The 14,685-nt window shown below is 42.4% G+C and overlaps 1 long non-coding RNA gene across 1 annotated transcript in view; it reads right to left on the reverse strand.

The window, feature by feature from the left end:
- Positions 1 to 413: 413 nt before the first annotated feature.
- Positions 414 to 14,685, reverse strand: part of LOC106849214 (uncharacterized) — a 39,039-nt gene continuing 24,767 nt past the window's right edge. Inside the window, exons 8-11 of the long non-coding RNA XR_001402588.2 lie at positions 11,296 to 11,587; positions 8,225 to 8,357; positions 1,385 to 1,706; positions 414 to 1,024 (exon numbers count right to left, since the gene is read on the reverse strand). This is a non-coding gene — a long non-coding RNA (uncharacterized LOC106849214). The remainder of the gene's footprint in view (positions 1,025 to 1,384; positions 1,707 to 8,224; positions 8,358 to 11,295; positions 11,588 to 14,685) is intronic.

Consider the following 14,685-nt stretch of genomic DNA (forward strand, 5'->3'; position numbering starts at 1 on the left):
TTCTTATTTGCTACACAGCAAGATTAACTCAGGTAACGAATTTATATTGATGAGTGGAGTTCAAGGTCAGGGATTTTTGAAAGCCATCTCACCATCTGGGCAATAAAGCTTGGAAGTATGTAAAAAAAATCTACTTTTTAAGTAAGTGTTCTAATCAATAATGCTACACTGGAGTGTAGAAGGTGCAATTAACCTGGTTCTTGGAGCTCTGTATGGCTGATTTTTAGGTCAAGAAAAGCTTTTCTTTAAAAGCTGTGGAGAAGATGAAGCTTTGTGAGAGTATGAAATAAGGCAAGATAAGGATTTTTATTTTAGCATTTGCTTTGAATTCAAGTTCCTGGTCCGCTGATCTTAAAGAGGAAATTGAACCCAAGACGTTCACTTTAGAAACCAGCAGCTGGTTATTCAGGAGGTTGATCCAACTCTCTAGGTTTAATCAGAATCAGATCCACAAAATTATTCTTTAAAGTCTTCCCACAAACACTTTGCTTTGATGAGCCCATATTCTTAATGAAAAGTCAGGGTATAAAAATGCTTCTGAATGCTGTTTCTCTAGATTATACAAATAAAGTTACTTCATGATCCACACTTAATTACTGCTACACATGCAGATCAGCGCTGGGTCCAGAAGACTCTCAGAACAAAATTAAAACTAGATGAGGGAATAAGCAGCTAAAGAGTGGCTCTGTTAAGGGAACTTGAACAAAACCAAGCAGCAGAAAAGCACAGAAGCAGCAGTGCCACAGCACGGTCTGTGCTGTGCCTTTCTGACCTGGTTCAAACAGAACATGAGAGGTCACTGCAGCAGCCACACAGAGCAGAGGTGATCCAGACACAGGCATTTCCCAAAGCACAGCTTCTGTGTGCTGCAGCCAGCTCAGCTCTTGGAGCCTCACTTGGGATTAGTCCTTCACCAAGCTTGGGAATGAGAGCCAGCAGCAGGAAGGAATACCAACCTGAACCTTCTCCAGCAGCTCAGGAGGGTGCAGCTTTCAAGAGAGCCCTGAACCTTGTCACAGAGCCTCTGGAAAGAAAGACCTAGAAGAGTTAGTCACTGATAGCAAAGCCCCTGCATGTAGGTGCAAAGCCTGAGCTTGGATAACAACAAATTGCCATGATTATTCACAGGGCTTGACTGCAAACGTGGCAGATAAAAGAGAGTAAAGCCAACTGAAGCTGTTGGTGACCTGGACTGGCTGATAGCACACAGAATTACTTAGTAAACAATGTCATGCCACAGAAATGAAGGGTCAATATTCAGTAAAACTAGAAAAATTCTGGTCATAGCTCATAGTGGTTAGCAGGCATTGCAGTGGCACACACACATATCCTAAAAAAGCCCAAAACACCACCCTCCACACAGTTTCTTCCCAGAAAAACTTACCCTAAACAGGCAGCTGGGAGCAGATCCGTCCCCAGAGTTAAGGTGCCCAGTTTGCTGGGGGCTGCCACTGTAACTCAGCGTCCATGACATGAAAAGCAAGGCTGGCCAGGTGGAATGAGTGATGAGATGATCGTGGCTTCAGCACAGACCCATGGTCCTGTGTCTGAGAGAGATTCAAAGCACCTTGAGCCATTCCCAAGGAGCCAGTGTGGACCTTTTGTTTGATTAAATCTCCCTCTGCACCAAGGATTAGGTAAAAAGGCAGCAGCTGGAAATCAATAGATGGCACCAACAGCAGGAGGAAGATAAACATAAATTGCACCTGCAGAAAGATAGTGATGTGCATGTGTTAATCCTCCTCCAGTATATAAATCCAGGAGCTATTGCAATTATCATGTTGAGCAAGGAAAAACAAAAAATGTAATGGCAGAAGCAGCTTGAGAATGTGCTATGTGCTACAACGAGATTTTTTTGAGGAGTGCCTCACTTTCATTTTATTCTTTCTGAACTTAGAATGGTTTCTGGTTATTTAAACTCCACTGGACAGAATGGAACCTTAAATTAAGGGAGAAGGAAGCACAGCATCACAGCTGATGCCCTCCCATCTTAAATCAGCTGCAAACACTGTTTTTGTAATGCTCCTCAGTGCTCACTAACCTTTGGGCTAACTGAGGGACCCCATAAATTGGTGAGCTGTGCTGTGGATGAAAGGAGAGGGATTAATTCTTTGAGCAGGACTGAGATTCCCTGCAGATCTGTCGTGACAGAGCATCTCAAAGCCCTGGTCACAACACTTTGTTGAAGGATAACACAATTTGATTTTTCTTTTAAAAAAAACTTCCTTCTTACCATCAAAATAGTTTGAAACAACAAAAGAAGCTATAAACATGTGAAAACCAGGCTGGAAGGTCCGATTTCAGCACAGCAATAGTTGCTATCCTGACAATTGTAACACTATAGGTTGTATTTTTATTATATTTGATTTTTCTATTCTTAAAGGACTGACCAGAAAATAAACCTTGACATAGCCAAAATGGGATGGTACTAATGAAGCACCCAAGAGAACACCACACTGCTCCTCTGTGCGAGCAGTAAATGATTGGTAATTAAATAGTTGTCAGTGGGGGGTGCCTGATGTATTTTTATTAATTTTTGTGTCTGTAACATCCATGCTCCTGAGTGATCAGCTAAGGTAGGTTATGTGGCATTTGAAGCTGGATTTCCTGAGGTGAAAACCTAATAACCTGGCAGAGCACAGCACTAGAAGTGCTTTGACCTGTTCGTTTTCTCGTGGTGGGGGCACAATTAATTTCTGGTCTGGAAGGGCTGAGTGACATTTACAGGCAGCACAGACACCTGCTTTAGAGCAGGGATTTCTTTCTGTTCCTATAAAGTGCAATACACAGTTCAGCTAATATCAGATAAATAAGGTCTATAGAAAAGGTTGCAGCTGCTTAATGGTCTCGAGATTTTTTTTTTTTCCTTTGACAGCAGAAAACGAACGTACCTGGTACAAAAAGGGTTTGATTTGGGGATTTTCTCAGGTGAGAGTGTAGTGCAGTACAAATAAGTTTTACAGATAAATGCCATAATATTTTACACTGAAATCCTGAGATTAACTGAGCCCAGCCCGTAGGATGCACAGTTAAGGAGGGAATATTTAAAACAAAATCTTGTATTTTCGTTTTGTTTTATTACTGCTTAGCAGAAGGCATAGAATGATCCAAGAGAACAAAATGGGCACACACTATTTTAAAGACTTTAAGCTGTTAAGTAACCTGATTTGAAGGGAAGATTGCAGAAGACAGGCTGCCTTTTAAAGGAAAATACCAAATATTAACACAGCAGCAAGTAAGAAGAGATTTTGATGATTTGCCCAATATTCTCAACACGAATCCCAGAACAGCCTGGGTTGGAAGGGATCTTTGAAGATCCTCCAGTTCTGACCACAGGCAGGGACATCTTTCACTAGACCAGGTTGGTGAAACAACAGCTCTTGTTGCACTCAAAGTAACACTTGATGAAAAAGGACTTGTAATCGCTCCAGGAACAGGAGCAGAAACACAGGCAGGGGTGACACACGTCAGGAATCCCTTGAGCACTGTGGCAAGTCTGGTGGGCTTTGTTAGAAATGTCAAAGGGAATATTCAGCACATGGTCCTCGACACAAAAGCTCTACTGATATCCGGCTTTTCCAACAAAAAGAGAAAAACACAAAGCACCTTAAATTCAGGCTTTGTCAGTACTTCTCCAAGGAATGCCAAACTAGGTTTGTTCTTTCCCATGAGATGGGACACGGCTTCCATCTGTGTGATTGTTTTAATGGATTGAAGGGGTGGTTTTGCCCAGGTCCTGCTGCTGTGGCATCACTGGAGAGTGGCTGATGCTGTGAAGGATCGCCCTCGAGGAGTGGGCAGCTCTTCAGGAAGTCCTTTATACACAATACATTGCACTGTACACTTAACAATCTAATATTCAACTACTAAAGCTGCCACATTTTCAACAGGTCCTTGGAGAAATGCAGGAATCCTATCAAAACTGCAGCCTTATCACTCCTTGGAAATTTTCTGGCGTGTGGGAGTGCAGAGGGCACACCTTATACTGAAAATAAAATCAGCCATTTCCTTTGCCTGACAGCCAACTGGGCTGAATGGGATTCTAATTTAATCAGAGTACAGAGCAGGGCAGATCATAACACTGATAAATTGTAATGGGGATCAACATGCAAGAGTAGTGCAGGTAGGACTTGCCTTGGAGAGTGACAACTTCAGGGGAAACTACAAGTGTCTAGAAAGAACTTTGCATACAGCTGTGGGTCAGTCCCACAGCAGAACAAATGGAAGCACACCTGGATTTTAAAACTGCTCTGAAGTTCTTATCTACTGTACTCTGTCCAGCCCTACCTGAGCAGTCACATAATTTCTCAGAGGAGGTTGTTTCAAACAGAAAAGTGCACCTACATTTTTTAAAGCAGAGTAAGCTCCAAACTCACAGCAGAGAGAAAATGTGAGACTAGAACTCATTCAAAACCTTTTTTTTTTGCTTCTCAGCTACTGTTTGCTCAGTGAACATGAGTTACTCCTGCCTGCAAGGCTTGGATGTGTGGACATCCCCTTCATGCACCCCTGAAAGCAGCCCAAGATGTTCCAGAAGAGTTGCTCTACACCTTCCACCATGTAAACCCTCTCCTGGAACTGATGCTGCAGACAGACAAGTAGGATAAGCTGGAAGAAGATCCCTGCCACCACTGGGCCTCCTTGCCACACGAGGTTGTAAATGCATGAATATAAGGATACACAACTTCTGGGCAGAATAATGGGAGAAAAGTTATTCAAAACAGGCACAATCACTGGTTTAGGAATTTTGCTGCAGATGATTGCAGACTGGGAGGTTATTTTGGGTAGGACCACTGCATGCTTGCCCTGTCTCTATGCTCTTCACAGCATGTGCTGCAGGCCAGAGACAGATTATTACAGGAGTAAATGAGTATTTTCCTGACTTGATGGCTTATTATTTTCTGCAGTGATGGTAAATGTCCCTGTCCAAAGATCTCAGTGCTTTACAGTAAACATGTGGATGTGTTTTGCTTGCAGTGATGATTAGCTGACTCAGCTGCATAAATTAACCTCCCCAGGCAGCAAAGACAAGCTGAGTGCTGTGTGGGTACCCGAGAGGTTCAGTTCTGCTGGGCTGCTCAGGGAGGTCTAATTGTTAAACTTTAGCAAGGCATCTTTAATATATGTAAATAGGCTTTTTACAATGAGTAATGTTGCCAAATTTTCCAGATTGCTAGCATTGTCCTCCATTAAACTTGGAGGACAAATTCACAAATACATTATTAGGGGAGGCAGCAGCAATGTTAGTGAGTGAATCTGATGATGTTCTCAATCTTGGAAAACAAAGAAAGGATATTCTTGCTTCTTAGCAAGGTCAGTGTTATGTATTGTCAAACTGCTAGAAACAGCCCATGGTATTGTTTCAGCAGATTTAGTCAGAATACACAAAATTAACTACATCCCCAAAGAACACTATCATAAGGGCCAGAAGAAAATATTCCTGACAATAAAACTGAAATTATGTTACTTACAGGACAATGCAAGAGATCCAGGTCAAAATTTCTCTCAAAAGAAATCTTTAGGTATGAAATATTGCAAAGACACACTTAAACCTACCACAAAAAGAAGAAAACATCAAAATTGCCACATTGCTAATGTAATTTATTCTAATCTGGAGATAAAATGTTCGACCATCTTAAACATGCTCTGTGTGACTTCACAGGCAAAGTTACATTTCTTTAAATGCTGGAATTATGTATCTGAGAAGCCATCCTATATGGTCACTTCCCTTCAATTTTAAGTTGGTGAAAGATAAAAATGCAGAATAAACTTGTCTGTGGTAGATATTTGAATGGATAAAGCACTTTCAGTCAGTAGTGTGTGAAGAAAGCAGTTCTAGAAAATTAATGCTATGAGCATTAGCCAAAACAGATTTCGGATCTTCTTTCAACATTCCATTCATATTTCTTAATCTATTTAATATTTTATTCATGATTTGAAGTCAACCACAATACTTACCTAAATTGGAGTGTTGCTAACAGATGTTTTTAAAATCCTCATGAACTCTTTTTCAAGGTGGTATCAAGAACGTATTATTGAAAAATAGCTATTCTATAATCCTTGGGAAAGCTATTTAATAACTGCAATAATGCACTGAAATGTAATAACACACCCTATTGATCTGATTATCACCAGACAAACACACTCCTTGGCTGGCTGAATGTGCAGGCATAATGCACACACTGCAAGGAACTTGGTCTGAGTGCTCTTTGTAACCTCAGAGGCTGTAAGGGGACAAGTCTCTTTCAATGATTGCCAAAATCACCTCCCTCTGGAACCTTTCATGAGTAACAACAACAGGACAACCTTGTATGAGCACCAGAACTGTCCCATTCAGGACACCTTTCACTTCAAATAAATGCTGGTCAACAAACCACCTAAAATTCAAGCTGGGCTACATGGTGGTAGAGGATTGAATTTCTGCTTTGTGGGATGGCAGAGCTGGAGGACCACCAAAGCCCACAGTGCAGAAGTGCCCCCTAGAAAGACCCCATGCCAGGCAGGTAACTCATTCCTACTGCAGAATCCTGCAGAGTCCTGCTCTCCACAGAGAGCTGGGCAAAAACAAGGCCTTCAAGAAAGATCATGCTGATACAAATACTTCAGCAGAGGAACTTTATACTGAGTGAATAAAAATTTTTACCTGACAAGTCAAAAGTCTGGTCTAGCCATATTCTTAACCCCACTAACCAGGGGATGCCAGGGGTGGGCTGGTCCCAAGGAAGGAGTTTGGCAGAGTCCTCAAAGCAGACAGCTGTGTCAGCACAGAGTGATTGATGGGCTTGGCTTTTACAGCTACCAGTAAAGAAAGAAATGTTTGTTTTCTGGCAGATTGTGCCATCTCAGTGCTCAGGGACAATCCAAATATTGGGATGTATCAGGAAAGAAACAGGGACATCCACAACACATCTGAGTCTTGAGAGCCATGAGCTGATCTGGTCACCAGCTCTCTCAGGAAGGATTTACTAAGTGGAGAACATGTGAAGATGGGCAATAATCACAGTTATGGAATGGCTTCTGCTTGTTAAATGACTTCAGATAATTGAACTAGGACTGTTAATGCTGGGGAGGATGTAGCTGCAGGGGGTTTGGTCACCCAGTGCCCAGCTCAGCTGTGGAGCCTGTTGCTGAGCTATTGCAGAGGCTAAATTGGAGGTGAGCTCAAACACAACTAGGCAAATCAACAGAAAAAAAATCACTAGGCAAATAAAGATACTGATACCATCTCTGACTCAGGAAAGCAGATCTGCAGCTACTTGAGCACAGGAGAATATTTCCAATGTTTCTGCATCCCTGCAATCCTCCCTGTGGCCCCTGCTGTCAGTCTCTAGTTGTAACAGGTACTGCTTTGGACGGGCTTTGTGTTACCTATTCTATCTGGTTTTATGTTCTCCCTGCAGCCTTTCTGCATAAAGCTCTACAGTCACATGCTGAAATATGCCTTTACTCAGTTGTTTTGCACCTGGAGAGTGGCAGAAAACCCAAGCACCAGGGAGGAAACTTCCCCCAGGCCCTTTGGCTGTATGTCAAAATGCTGATCCTCTTCCCTGCTCAAAAACCTGACAGCCCAGAGCCACACCAGGGGCAGGCTGCTGTGTGCACCCAATTTCCCCAGAAGAGCCCAGCAGTGCCTGCTGCACCTGCTGGAGCCCAGCATTCCAGGCTCTGACAGAGAGCAGCACGTCTGAGCCTGGCAGAGGGGAGTGAGGCTCAGGCAGCTGCAGCATATGGGCTGGTGTTCTGAATCTCTCCTACTAATTTGTACAGCAAACCTGCAATTTCTGTGGTAGCCATGGAAACTGAGGTACTGGAGCACAATGCAGCACATGTGTGAACACTGTGCCACCACGGAGTGTGCATCACTCAGCACTCCTCGACAGCAAGGGCAAACAGGATATCTGTGCCATCACAGCTTGGCTCTGGGCACGGGGTCTGCACCAGGCCAAACAGGTACAGAGCACAGCAGCTGTTCTGCTGGGACCAGCGCTCAGGATACCTGCTGGAAGGCAAGGCCAGTGTCAAGGAAAACAACCCTGTCCACTCCAGAAGAAAAGAAAACCAAGGAATGGCTGGGAAGAAATGCCCCCTGGTGAGCTGCACAAAAAATATAGAAATCTGCATCATTTTGTCTCCCTTCACATTGCTACTAATCTCAACACTCTTAAATGTTTGGGTAGCTGGCTTCTCAGCCAGTGAACTACAGAAGTCAATGGAGTCATCTCACCTGGAGTGACAAGTGAAAAGTACGCCTCTGCCAATCAATTTTCTTGTGAAAGAAGTGTCTGGAAGGTGGTGAAGGACCCTCACTCAATGTGCAGCATACAACTGTAAAGAACTGCAAATTAGGGAGGCTCATCCTGTAAAATAAAAAACCAAAAACAAACATAAACATTATTTCCTTCAGACAAGTTCTCTGTAGCTCACTCTGCAGACCTTTTGCTAACCACTGTTATTGAGTGTTATAATTCTGCCCAGACTCATCAGGTGTGTTGGTTTGAGTGGGCTGTGCTGCTTAGGATTTTATTTACACAGATCAGGTTAGTCTGGCCAAAGGGATTTGAGGCACACCTGAAAATGGAGATGGTGACTTCTCAGGGTGGTTTACACCAAGGAACTTGAGCTGTACAGTCTGGATAAGAATTTCAACAGGGGAAAAAACACTGACAACCCTTCAAACAAGTTGGAGTAAAGCAAAAAAGCCCCCAACCTGTATTGCTTAAATACTGAGGCTGTGTACAAGTAAGTGACAAAGGGGCTTAAAACCAGGGCAAGGCACAAAAGATTCCTTGTAATTTCCAGCAGTTGCTTGGCTTGCAGCTGTAGGCAAGCTGACACAAAAGGTGTCTGACAGAGGGTGATGCAGGCTGAAATGCTGCTGGCTGAGCACAGAGGTGAGCAGGGAGCCAGCTCGAGGGTCAGCCCAGCACAGGCAGCTGTGCTCAGCACTCCCACCCCACAGCCTGCACCACTTGCTCTCCAACACAGCAATTAAGATTTCTAACATGAAGAGGTTCTTAACATTCACCAGGTGGAAGCTGAACACCGTGGTGGGGCTGCCACATCCCTGGCAGGGAACCCCTGCATCATAACTCCTAATTAGGGACCCCTGAGTTCACCCTTTTAATGGGTACAAGCCTTGTTACCTACTTAAATCCTGAAGATCAAAACATAAGAAAGAAACTGCTACGTGCTCAGTTTTCATTTTTACCTTTGAAAAGGAAAGATCTCTGACACAGCTGCCCACCTGTAAAATCTAAATCCTGGAGTCTGGATGTGACTTTTTTTAGGCTGTACCTGTTCTCTAGCCAGTATGTATCTATACATTAACTGAACCTGCAGCTAGGTGAGAGGTGAGGACCAAGCAGAATGGCTTCCATTTCACTTTTTTTTTTTTTTTTTGTACTTTGGGCTCCCTAACTAGTTCACAGATACCTTACAGGCTATCAGCCTCACCAGTTGCCTGGTATCTGCAGCTAAAGAGCACAGACACTGTGAAATTTGGGATGCCAGATTTGCAAACACAACAGCTCTGTGACTGGATGCTCTCTCCAGCCCAGCCTGGTGTGTTGGCTCCTGAAGGGGCCTGACTGGGGATTAATTTCACAGCCTTACAGAAGTGGTAAACTGGACACCAGGAGAGGAGAATGCATTACATGCATGAAATATCACAGTATTTCATATGGGATCCTCTATGTCACAACAGACTCCTCCAAACAACTTTACTTCTGCCAGCACTAATATTCCTAAACAATGTGAAATTTCAGAATTAAGACAAGATTTAAGTTTATAAAAATAACTGAAATGTTATTTATGTTCCAAACTCTGTTCACTTTACTTTTATCTTTCTCCCTCTCAAAACTCATTTAGCTGAACTTTTATGTCTCTGAGTACACTATTCACAATTTTTGGGAAGTTGAAGATTGTCCCATTTCCCCAGAAGCATTTTACCCACCAGCCCTTGTTTCCTGCCTGGCATTTCCAGAGACATGTAATATTAAACCACAGCAGAGAGGAGCAAAACATTGCCATGGGTTACAAAAGAGACACTGAAATTGGATGAGCCAAACTCTCAGCTCTGCCAAAGGGACAAGGCTCTACAGGAAAAACTACAGTAAATATTCCCTGGCAGTTGAAGAAGAAAAATGGGCATTTAGTTCACTGCAGAGGGAAGAATCACAGGTTAATTCTGCTCTGAACTTCACAGAAGCAAAAGAGATCATGGATCCTTGTTAATCTGCTCCTTTACAACTTCAGTGCTGTGGGAGGAGGGATGTGCTTAGTGATAGCCAGGTTACTCAGAAAAGCAGTGGTGGGAGGGAATTACATTGAAAACAAGCTCCTAATTGCTGTTGCTTTTCTGCTGAGAATCATGCAGTGCTCATGTGCACATTAAGGTTCAGATTTTAGCAAATGCACAGCCCCATTGCAAATGTCCCATAATTTCTAAAGTGGAATAAATAATTTCCAGTGAATAACTCAGTTGCATTCTGCTATGAAGCTCATACAGATCACTGTCCTCAAATTATTCCTGGTCAATTAAACTTCACAAGTTTGACTTTACAAGCTGTGAATATTTGAAATTTGAGCTGCTGCTCGGGGGTGATATCGATTCTCTTCTCTCTTTGGTTGAGTGCACAAGCTTGTCTATGAACACTTACATTTAACAACTGAAAATTCATCTTTTGCAAATACACAGGTGTAACTGAAATTTGTTGCCTTCATAAAATTTGGCTACTAAAATTCAATTACTGAAGTTAGGACTTAATTTGATTGTAGTTTTGTGTTACAGAAGCACCTAGAGTAAAGTCCAGCCAAGGTTAAGGTACTCTGGGTACTACTAAAGCACTTTGTGTCTTGCAAATAAATGTCCTAGAGCCACATAAACATTTAAGAAATGGCAATAAGTTTATACACAAAAGAAATCTCAGGAATTTGGGGTAGTTGCACTTCTTCATATATTTTATGGCTACTGAATAGTCACAGAACAATTTTGCATACCTTGGGAGACTAATAAATTACAGTGCACGACACAAACTCTCTACACAAAAGTCTGTTACAGAGTTTGCAGCAGTAATTCAAGCCTCTGCTTAAGCAGTCTCAGCCTTCACGAATGAGAACAATATTTTGTTATTTTAGGTAACCAATCAGGCATTTTTAACAGAAAATGTGAGCTCAAATGAAATGCAGCTGACCAGACTGAGATATTCAGTGAGTACTCTGGTAGTGAGGCTGCAGCAGTGAGAAGCAGATTAGCTAAGGGACGTAGGAAAGCAGCCCAGGTGGCATCAGCAGTACCTGGCTGCAGCAGGAGGATGTCCTGGGCTTGTGGCCAGCAGGTTGGACCTGCAGCACCTCAGGAAAGCACAGAGCTGGTACAAGGTCAGGTGAGCAGCTCAGCAGGGATTGCTTTGTGGCAGACACCAAGCCACAGCTCTTGCTGCATCTCTGGTTGTCTCAGTCGAAGGCAGGAGGTTTTCAGGGTCCCCCTCTGGCACCAGGGTAGGGATGAAGATGCAGCCAGGAGCAATGAGCAGCCCATGCTGTCACTCCTTTGTTACCACTGGAGTGTTCCTCAGTCTGGAAGTTTCTGGGTTTGGAGACAAATTTGCAAATGGCATTATGTACAATGGGAATGTAAGGTTAGACCTCTTGGCGTATTTTCTTCGTTATTCCCTTTCTCTAAATACAAAGCTTTAGTCTTTATAAACCCCTCCTTGTTTATTCAGAATTAAGAGTTTTGGAGTTATGAATGCAGCTGTTTCTGTCCTTCTTAGCTTTCCAATGCCCTCAGAAATTGGCCACTTGGATAGACTACTTAATATGGACCATTCATAAGCTTAAAAATGTGATTTTGGGAGGAACAAACACCGAGGTTTGGACAAAGAAATTGATTTGGAAGATGTGAAATCTATTTTCTTTATTTAGATTCCTTCACTAGATGGTGAGTGGGAGAGGCAAACAGGCCTGGAGGTACACTAGGAAAGAGATCTCTTTAAACAACAGGGTCTTTTTGCTTGCTCAAGTGGCAGCTCAGTTATCATGCACTTGGTTTTGACAACAGTGAAATTTTAGAGCACTGAGACCTGACTTATTGGGAAAACAAAGCAAGAAGGAACCCAACGATGGAAACAGGATATGAACTGTACAATCTGGTGACCTGGCTCTGACAACCAAAACAGCTTCCCTGTCACATGGCCTTGACCCCATTTGGGCAGTGCCCCTAACCCAGCTGTGCTGCTCTCCTGTGCCCCCCCGATGGCACCTGTACTCACACAGCCCCACTGCCATCTCTTCTTATTAAATTCACCAGATAGCCAAAACTCCTCTGCCCTTTGGAAGATATTGCCTCCTATTAACCTAATTAAAGAAACATCTGGCAACCTTTAGAAGTTCAGATATGTCCTGTTCGATTTACTGCATGAAGGGAAGGGGATCAGGACTGGGAGACTGGAAAGAAATACTTGGATCAAACTTGACAACTGCAAAGCTCTGCTATTAACACTGTGTCTGAGCAGCTCTGGTGGCTCTAAATTAATGAGATAATTAAAAATTTTGTATTCATTAGCATCTCCTATCTCTTTTTCTCCAAACTACCTAGGCCACTGCTCAGCACTCCTTGGTGGATATACAAAAACTAAGCAGCTCCTTTACTGTACAAAATCATCCACGTGCATTTAATGCCACATCCAAATTTCTGGATCCTGGCCTCTGCAGTGATTGAGCACAACGAGTTTATGGGAATGGAGGCCCTATTACAAAGGAGACAGCAGCTCAGAAGTGCTGCCTGCACCTGATTTGGAGGGTGAGCCCCTGACAGTGCAGCTGCAAAGGAGATTTCTGCAGAAGAAGGCTTTCTGTTTGAGAATTGGATTAGAAACCACCAGGCCATACAACCCTGTGTGCATACACCTCTGCTGGAAATACAGGCTGTTTCAAATACAAGGTTCTGTAGTTAGTGAAACCCTCTGCCTTTACCTCCTGATTTAATAATTTTTAATAGTTATTAGTAAGGGGAGCTTTACCAACAATTTGGGCCCTTTAGTATTTTATCATTTTTCCCTAAATTCACTTGTTATTCAGATTCACACAGCCCTGCAGTTACCACACTGAAAGCCCATAAAATCTTGCACAGGTTCCCACAAATGTGATCTTTGTGATGTTTCCCCCTCCTCTGTCACAATATTGAAGGTGCTCAGCTTTTAAATATTTTCCCTGTTTGGTCTGGGAGTTGTAAAGTTAACCTCCTGACTCCTTCATACTTACTTGCTTATTTTTTAGTTTCCCACTTGAATGAGAAGCTTTTGCACATACCAATGCAAAGAATAAAGATAGGAAAAGAAGTTATACTTTAATTTAAAAAAAATATCATAGTACATTGCCTGCAGAGGAGCTGCTGTTCAAACAAAGCTGGGTGACAAGATGCCAGCAGATGCTCCATCTTCATACCTGAGCAGGAGAATGATTTACTCAGAGATCCTCCCCTAAATTCCCAGCCTGAAGGACTCTTTTCCCTCTCAAATTCAAATACAGCCTTCTAGTCTGCACTGTAGCAGATTGTGGTATTTGTAGTCATCAGGATTAAAATATTCCAGGATTTTTTTCCTAATTCATTAGGAGATATTTTCTTCCTAATTTGAGGAACAAAGGAAGTTGATAATACACATTCTCTAAACCACAGCCACAGAACTTTGGAAAGAATTTGTGCAGCAATAAAGTTGACAAGAGCAGCAACTTTGCTGTGGTCATAGATGAACTGTCCTGATGTGTGACAGAGATTCACTTAAGAGAAAGCCTGACCAGGCATGAGCTAAGTACAGATCACACATCTCAGAAATTGAAATCACATCCTATTTTTGTACAAAAAGTAATTAACTTCTGGTACCTTCATTTTCAAATCCTGAGTTTGGAACCCCTGTGGGCCCAATTTTGAAGTACTGAGCAACGGCCCATAGAAATATCACTTCATTATGTCATAGGTTGGGAACTTAAAAGATATTTTGGAGAAATTAATCAATAAAGATATACCAGCCATTAGACCAAGAAGACATTATTCTAGCTGAGACCTCAGCTTATGTCTTTCTCCCCATGAAGAATTAGCAATTTTATTTAAGTGCATCATGAAGAGAGATTCTCTGTAACTGGAAGAAAGAGGGTTGGACTTTGTTACACTGGGATGAGTCTAAGAAGAGCTCCTCTCAATTCACCAAATAAACTATAGCCAAGATTTATAATGAAACAGGAGATGTGGCAGATGGTGGTGCTCATGGAGTAACATGGTCCTATCTGCATTTTCTCCCACTGAAAGGAAGCATTCAACAATTTTTAAAAAAGAAGGCTCCTGGCAATGGATTTGGAAACTTCTTTGAATAATCCATTTAATACAGGAGAAACAAGAATTATTTCCAAACTGGGATTTGACATTTACACTAGCAAGAACAATATCTCTAATAATACTGAGGAGTTTGAAGACACAAGATCTGTTAATATTTCCATTTCAGTACACAAACTTGTCATCAACTAGGGGTAAAGAAATCACACCACACTTAATTAAACAAATTAGGGAAAGGGTACAAGTGGAAAGAGAAAAGGGGAGAGGACAGGAAAAGGATCATTCTTCTTTTCCCTGAGTCCATCCATCACTGGTTGCAGTTAGCAACAAAAAGTCAAATTAGCACCAGTGGTCTG

The sequence above is a fragment of the Sturnus vulgaris genome, chromosome 11 (genome assembly GCF_052056855.1).
Source record: "Sturnus vulgaris isolate bStuVul1 chromosome 11, bStuVul1.hap1, whole genome shotgun sequence".
NCBI classification, from domain to species: Eukaryota; Metazoa; Chordata; class Aves; order Passeriformes; family Sturnidae; genus Sturnus; species Sturnus vulgaris.